Below are 8975 nucleotides of genomic sequence, written 5' to 3'. Positions count from 1 at the left end.
GTCCGTAAAATGTATATAGGTTCAGAAATTTTGTGAAACAGCACAGTTGAAAAATATCAGGCAAATAGAAATCAAAACTGGATAGTGTTCAGAGATACAGTAGTTGGTAATTAAATATAATAAAAATACAAATATATGGGGGATTGGAATTGATGCAGACAATTACTTTGATTACAATATTAAAGCCAAAAAACCCAGAAGAACAGAAGAAGTACAATAAATGTCACTTATCTCTCAGTCTCAGGTCAGAATTGGACAGTCTCAGGTCAGAATTGGACAGTCTCAGGTCAGAATTAGACAGTCTCAGGTCAGAATTAGACAGTTTCAGGTCAGAATTAGACAGTCTCAGGTCAGAATTAGACAGTCTCAGGTCAGAATTAGACAGTCTCAGGTCAGAATTAGACAGTCTCAGGTCAGAATTAGACAGTCTCAGGTCAGAATTAGAGTGTCTCAGGTCAGAATTAGACAGTCTCAGGTCAGAATTAGACAGTCTCAGGTCAGAATTGGACAGTCTCAGGTCAGAATTAGTTCATCCATGTTTCTCAAATGTAACATTTCTAAGTTCTTCCAAACGTCACATTTCCAAAGTGTTTAATACATTTAGGCATTAACTCTGAAATCTTAAGTTTAGGCATTAAGTTTGAATGGTTAAGGTAAGGGATAAGGTTTGGGATAGGCTTAAAACAAAAGATTTGAACATGCACTCTTCCTCTATCCCCATAGCATGTAACAGTGCTCACTGTTGTCCCTACTGGCTGGTCTCCACATCCTCTCCCGACGTCATCAGACATGAATGGACGTCTAATATTGACTTGTATCATACCTGGCTGCTCACAAAGGGCCCTAATGCGCCTGTCGCCAAGACACACACCAAACCAGTGTGTGATGTCTCGCATTGCGATACTGCTAGTTCCAAAAGGGGGGGTCACACGGAACATGTCTCCTCACAGGAGTCCGGGGCTGTGCGTGTGTCCACCATTGTACCGGGGGCTCGCTGGTATCATACCTTACAATGTATGAGAAGGGGCACTGTTTGTTGCTTCGTTGATTGGTTTTATGTGTGTTTGACCCACTGTACTATCTCTCTCTCTCTCTCTCTCTCTCTCTCTCTCTCTCTCTCTCTCTCTCTCTCTCTCTCTCTCCTCTCTCTCTCTCTCTCTCTCTCTCTCTCTCTCTCTCTCTCTCTCTCTCTCTCTCTCTCTCTCTCTCTCTCTCTCTCTCTCTCTCTCTCTCTCTCTCTCAATTCAATTCAATTCAATTCAATTCAATTGACTTTATTGACATGGCAAGTTCGTTATTACTTACTGTCACGTTCCTGACCTATTTCTGTTAATTTGTTATATGTGTTAGTTGGTCAGGACGTGAGTTTGGGTGGGCATTCTATGTTTTCTGTTTCTGTGTTGGTTTTGGGTTGCCTGGTATGGCTCTTAATTAGAGGCAGGTGTTTGGCGTTCCTCTAATTAAGAGTCATATTTAGGTAGGCGTTGTCACAGTGTTCGTTGTGGGTGATTGTCTTCCGTGTCTGTGTAATTGTTTGCACCATACGGGACTGTTTACGGTTTGTTCGGTTTGTGTAGTCTAATTGTCCTATTCGTGCATTCTTCTTGTTTTATGTAAGTTCGTCGTATAGGTCTGTCTACACCGTTTGTTGTTTTGTTAGTTTAGTCAAGTTCGTGTTTTCTTTAATAAATTATGTGTTCAAACTCCACTGCGCCTTGGTTCGATCACTACTCCTCCTTTTCGGTAGAAGAGGAGGAGGACCGCCGTTACACTTACATTGTCAAAGTATACATATCGAAAATAAAAATCAAATATATATGTATATATATACAAAATATATATATATTTATATATAAATAAATGGTGGGACCAACAGCAATAATAACAGTAGTAGTGGACATGGGATCACCATTAACAACAACTACAACAACAATATTAATCAGAACAACAATAAATTAAAGCAACAGTAGTAGACCAGTGTCAATATGACTTGAGAAGACATATGACCTGGTATGAAAGACAAAACAAAACTAAGCTAAATGGGAAATATTATCAACATTACTTTGCATTTGTCACTGGCTGTCCCTCAGGTTGTGGCAGGAGGACACATATTTGGCTGCCAAAACTGCACATTTTGGCTTTTCACCCAATAAATATTTGATTTTTTCTTCATCTTTTATAGTTTCAAATTCTTTGTATTGAGTTATAATTTTGGGAAAGAAATATGCTCTTAGGTCTGAGTATTTGTCACAGTGTAGTAGGAAATGCACCTCTGTCTCTACCTCTCCTCTGGAGCAGAGTGAGCACAGCCTGTCCTCTCTGGGCAGCCAGGTTTGTCTGTGACGACCGGTCTCTATAGCCAGACGGTGCTCACTGAGTCTGTACCTAGTCAATGTTTTCCTCAGTTTTCTATCAGTCACAGTGGTCAGATAGTCTGCCACCATGTACTGTCTGTTTAGAGTCTCTCTCTCTCTCTCTCTCTCTCTCTCTCTCTCTCTCTCTCTCTCTCTCTCTCTCTCTCTCACCTTGGACAAGCTAAGATGGCAGCCAAGGAAGCTTAGAGGTTTAGAGGCACCTTGTTCAATCCTTCCCTCTGAACACAGCCGTGCCAGCCTCTTCCAGAGGAGCGTAGTTCCAGAACAGTATCTGGACAAGCCTGTGTTGTGTCATTGTGGGGATGAGACCTAGGGATTTACCAGAACAATGCAGTGTAAGTGCTGCTGAGGGGCTTGTGCCACCGATCCCATAGCAGCCAAACACACATTGTGAACACACGTTGAACGCTGTCCCAACCTATTCGCAAGATAGTGACATGCCATTGTTACCGTTTCCATGTTTTTTTCAGGCATGCGTGTATTTGTCACTGCTGTGTCTGTGTGCTAGTGAATGTGGGCATTCCATCCTCTATTACGTGTACAGTATATGCAAACATTTGTGGTGTGTTTGTGTGATCGTGTGTGTGTGTGTGTGTGTGTGTGTGTGTGTGTGTGTGTGTGTGTGTGTGTGTGTGTGTGTGTGTGTGTGTGTGTGTGTGTGTGTGTGAATGTGTGTGTGAATGTGTGTGTGAACTTGTGAAAGTGTGTGTGCGAACGCGTGTGTGTGTGAACGTGTAAACATGTGTGTGTGAACGTGTAAACATGTGTGTGAACATGCGTGTGTGTGAATGTGTGTGTGTGTGTGAACGTGTGTGTGTGTGTGTGTGTGTGTGTGTGTGTGTGTGTGTGTGTGTGTGTGTGTGTGTGTGTGTGTGTGTGAACATGCGTGTGTGTGAACGTGTGTGTGAACCTGTGTGTGTGAATGTGTGTGTGTGTGTGAACGTGTGTGTGAACATGCGTGTGTGTGAATGTGTGTGTGTGTGTGAACGTGTGTGTGTGTGTGTGTGTGTGTGTGTGTGTGTGTGTGTGTGTGTGTGTGTGTGTGTGTGTGTGTGTGTGTGTGTGTGTGTGTGTGTGTGTGTGTGAACATGCGTGTGTGTGAACGTGTGTGTGAACCTGTGTGTGTGAATGTGTGTGTGTGTGTGAACGTGTGTGTGTGTGTGTGTGTGTGTGTGTGTGTGTGTGTGTGTGTGTGTGTGTGTGTGTGTGTGTGTGTGTGTGTGTGTGTGAGTGTGTGTGTGTGTGTGTGTGTGAATGTGTGTGTGTGTGTGTGAACGTGTGTGTGTGTGTGTGAACGTGTGTGTGTGCAGCAGTTTGAAAGTCAGGGAGCAAAACCACCATGAGCTTTCTGCTTGCTTGTAACGATAAGGCAAGGTGGCAGTCAGTCATCCATTGGGTTCCCAAGTGATTGTGACAGGAACAGAGTGAAAGGAAAAAAATAAGAGAATTCTCTTAGCTGACACCAATTAGTGACAGCAGGACTGTAGCCCAATACAAAGACCTGAATGAGGATTACAACAGTTTTAAATCTCAACTGGAAATACGATGCGATTGTGAGGATGAATTGTATTATTTTGGAAGAAAAAATTGCATCCTTCTCTTGTTCAATGTTTTAAGTGTTTAAATGTTTGCTTTTCATTGTATCGTTGCGTTTATAGTCTAATATAAGCCATTGCTAGGGTGTTAGAAATGACTAATGCTTGTCTGATACAGCTTGGTTAGAGTGTTGTATGTGTGATGTGTAGTTGTAACAGTGTACTACTGTAGCTGTCATTCACACTAAAGCCTTGTCGGAAAACACAACCAGATCACGTTGTCATATTCCACATGATTCTCCCTTGTTCTCTTTCTACCTTTTAATTCCTGCCTTTATGCCGTTTCACAATCACAACAACATAGTGATAAAATATACTGGAGTGTCCCAGATGGCAGCCTATCCCCTATAAAGTGCACTTCTTTAGACAAGGGCCCTATGGGCAATGGTCCAAAGGCACTAAAGTGCACTAAAAAGGAAATAAGGTTCCATTTCAAGTCAAATCTATTTGTATTTGTTACATGCGCCGAATACAACAGGTGTAGAACGTAAAGTGAAATGATTACATACGAGCCCTTAACCAACAATGTAGTTCAAGAAAAATGGTAAATCTGTAAAATGGTATAGAATCAGCTTGATCCCCTCTGTCGAAGACGCTTGGACCTTCTTTTTTGATATTTTCAGTGGTATTGTCAACAAACACGCCCCCATAAAGAAAATGAGAATTATAAACAGGTTCAGCCGCTGGTTCGACAGGGATTTTGCAGAGTTACTCCACCTCAAGAATTGCATTTGGCGAAAGGCTTGGCACACGCATATTCAGGCTGACTGGCTATCTTTCAGGTAAATGAGAAATAAGTGCACTCAGGCTATCTGGGAAGGCCAAAGTTAATTACTTTAAGGAGCAGTTCTCTCTCTGTGGGTCTAACCCCAAGAAGTTCTTGAAAACGGTTAAAGACCTGGAGAATAAACCCTCCTCCTCACAGCTGCCCATGTCCTCTTAAAGTTGATGATGTGGTTGTTACTGACAAGAAGCACATGGCTGAGCTCTTTAATCACCACTTCATTAAAGTCAGGATTCCTATTTGACTCAGCCATGCCTCCTTGCCCGCCCAACATTCCCTCATCTCCCATCCCTTCTACGACTATCCCTGATCCTTCTTCCTCTTTTTCCCCTGCCCCGCTACAAAGTTTCACCCTGCAGGCAGTCACTGAGTCCAAGGTGCTAAAGGAGCTCCTTAAACTTGACCCCGAAAAATACATCTGGGTCAGATGGTTTAGACCCTTTCTTCTTTAAGGTTGCTACCCCTATCATCGCCAAGCCTATATCCAACCTTTTTAACCTGTCTCTCCTTTCTGGGGAGGTTTCCATTGCTTAGAAGGCAGGCACGGTTCGACCATCATTTAAAGGGGAGATCAATCGGGTATCGCTCAGGTTATGGATGTGGCACTGCAACCTTAAAGGTCCTTAATGATGTCACCATTGCCCTTGATTCTAAGCAATAGTGTGCTGCTATTGACTTGTTGACTTATTGACTTGGCCAAAGCTTTTGATACAGTAGACCACTCCATTATTGTGGTCGGCTAAGGAGTACTGGTGTCTCTGAGGGGTCTTTGGCCTGGTTTGCTAACTACCTCTCTCGAAGTGCAGTGTATAAAGTCCGAAAATATGTTGTCTTAGCCACTGCCTGTCACCAAGGGAGTACCCCCAGGCTCGATCCTAGGCCCCATACTCTTCTCAATTTACATCAACAACATAGCTCAGGCAGTAGGAAGCGCTCTCATCCATTTATATGCAGATGATACAGTCTTATACTCAGCTGGCCCCTCCCGGGATTTTGTGTTAACTGCTCTACAACAAAGCTTTATTTGTGTCCAACAAGCTTTCTCTACCCTTAACCCTGTTCTGAACAACCCCAAAACAAAGGTAATGCTGTTTGGTAAGAAGAATGCCCCTCCTCCCACAGGTGTTAATACATCCTCTGAGGGTTTAGAGCTTGAAGTAGTCACCTCATACAAGTACTGGGAGTATGGCTAGACGGTTCACTGTCCTTCTCTCAGCACATCTCAAAGCTTCAGGATTAAGTAAACTTCTCTGCGCACGGATCCCTTTCACTGGATCATTTTCCTAAACAACCGCTGAATTGCAGGGCGCAAAAATTACTAAAAATATTTATAATCATGCAATCACAAGTGAAATATACCAAAACACAGCTTATCTTGTTGTTAATCCACCTATTTTTTCAGATTTTGAAAATATGCTTTACAGAGAAAGAAATCCAAGCTTTTGTGAGTGTATCAATGATAGATAGAACAGCTAGCCCCAAATTAGCATGGACACAAAAGTCAGAATAGCAATAAAATTAATCACTTACCTATGATAATCTTCGGATGTTTGCACTCACGAGACTCCCAGTTACACAATAACTGTTATTTTTGTTCGATAAATATTACTTGTATAACAAAAAAAACGCCATTTGGGTTGCGCGTTATGTTCAGAAAACTACAGCCTCGTTCAGGTGCTGAAAGGCAGAAGAAAATTCCCAGACGTATCAGATTCAAAAATATTACTTAAAATATTTATAATCATGCAATCACAAGTGAAATATACCAAAACACAGTTTAGCTTGTTGTTAATCCACCTATCGTGTCAGATGTTAATAATATGCTTTGCAACGAAAGCAATCTAAGCTTTTGTGAGTGTATCAATCAATGCTAGAACAGTTAACCTTATATTAGCTTGGTTAGCTTGGTCACGAAAGTCAGAAAAGCAATAAAATGAATCGCTTACTGTCACGTTCTGACCATAGTTCTTGTGTGTTTTACTTGTTTTAGTGTTGGTCAGGACGTGAGCTGGGTGGGCATTCTATGTTGTGTGTCTAGTTTGTCTGTTTCTATGTTTGGCCTAATATGGTTCTCAATCAGAGGCAGGTGTTTTGTGTTGTCTCTGATTGGGAATCATATTTAGGTGGCTTGTTTTGTGTTGGGGTTTGTGGGTGGTTGTCTTCTGTCTTTGTGTTCTGCACCAGATAGGACTGTCTCGGTTTTCACGTTTGTTATTTTGTATTTTGTATAGGGTTCACGTTATCGTCTCTTTGTTTGTTAAACATGTTGAACACTATCCGCGCTGCCTTTTGGTCCTCTCCTTCATCAACGAAAGAAAACCGTTACACTTACCTTTGATAATCTTCGGATGTTTGCACTCACAAGACTCCCAGTTACACAGAAATGTGCTTTTTGTTCGATAAATATTACTTTTATAAGAAAAAAACGCTGTTTATGCGTGTTATGTTCAGAAAACTACAGCCCCGTTCCGTTCGAGGAACATTCCAAAAAGTATCCGTAATGGTCGTAGAAACATGTCAAATGTTTTCTATAATCAATCCTCCGGTTGTTTTTAACAAACATAATCGATAATATTAAACCGGACCGTAACCTATTCAATAAGAGAGAAAAAGTAAATGGAGACCTCCCCTCTCGCGCGCAGGAACTATTCAGAGGACACCTGACTACTTCAGAAAAATCTAGCTCATTTTTCAAAATAAAAGCCTGAAACTATGTCTAAAACCCGGTCACACCCTGAGGAAGCCATTGGAAAAGGAATCTGGTTGATACCCCTTTAAATGGAAGAAAGACAGGCCAGGATACACAGATAAAAAAAAAAATACAAAATCTCTTCCGGGTTAGATTTTCTCAGGTTTTCGCCTGCAGAATCAGTTTTGTTATCCTGTTAAGGCTAGGGGGTGCTGTTGTCACTATTTATGGAAATCGTGTAATTTTTGAAACGGCTTCCTACAAAATTCTTGATCGTACAATATGCATATTATTATTATTATTGGATAGAAAACAGTCTATAGTTTCTATAGCCGTTGAAATTTTGTCTCTAAGTGGAACAGAACTCATTCTACAGCAATTTCCCTGACATGGAGTCAGATTTCACACATTTTGGCCCCTGTTCTGGAGTCAGTTTTAAGGCCACTGTTATTCCTATGAGTATACGGGCACTGCTTACGTCTTCCCCTGGATGCCTTTACGTGATGACGCTTTGAATGGTATCGATTGCCCAATCACAGCCACTATAAATGAAAAAATCCTGTAGGTAGGAACTCTTTTCTTGGTGCGTCAGGCGCGCGGAGGACACCGACCTACTGTTTTTCCAAGCATTAGTGTAGCCAGTTATATTTCTCCGGTCATATTTTTACTCGTTATAGGAGTTAAAAACATCATAAGGTAGTTCATTTAAAGCGTTTTATAGCAATTTATATCCGTTTAGTGCGATTTTGGGACATTTATTTCTGAGCCACTGTGAATCTCTGAGCCACTGTGAATCTCTGGGCACCGTTCCAGTTCATGCCGAACGCAATGTGCATTTCTGCATGGCAAGAGGACAGCTTTCGACCAAAAGACGATTAGACCCAAGAAAGGATTCTTTGACCAAGATTCTGATGGAAGAACAGCTCAAAGTAGGAACAATTTATTATGATAAATCGTGTTTCTGTCGAAAAATGTTAGTGGCTTAGGACGCCATCTTTTTTGACGTAGCTTCTCTTGGCGCAAACTGTATTGAAAAGTAAGGATAAATTAAAAAATGTAATTCCGCGATTGTATTAAGAATTCAATTGTCTATCAATCGCTGTCCACCCTATATTTTTTAGTCACGTTTATGAGTATTTATGTATACGACTAGATCACTGTCTAATATGGCGCACGACATTTTCTGACCAGCTGGGCTACTTTTCTCATTGTCTAACCATGATTTTGGTGGCTAAATATGCCCATTTTCGAACAAACTGTATATGTATGTTGTAATGTGATGTTACAGGAGTGTCATCTGAAGAATTCTGAGAAGGTTAGTGAAAAAATTAATATATTTTGGCGATGTTTACGTTATCGCTCTCTTTGGCTAGAATCAATGCTGGGGTAATGTTTGCACATGTGCTATGCTAATATAACGATTTATTGTGTTTTCGCTGTAAGACACTTAGAAAATCTGAAATATTGTCTGTATTCACAGGATCTGTGTCTTTCGATTAGTGTATGCTGTGTATTTTTACGAAATGTTTGAT

Source organism: Salvelinus fontinalis, chromosome 16 (genome assembly GCF_029448725.1).
Source record: "Salvelinus fontinalis isolate EN_2023a chromosome 16, ASM2944872v1, whole genome shotgun sequence".
NCBI lineage: Eukaryota > Metazoa > Chordata > Actinopteri > Salmoniformes > Salmonidae > Salvelinus > Salvelinus fontinalis.
This window is presented reverse-complemented; position numbering follows the sequence as displayed.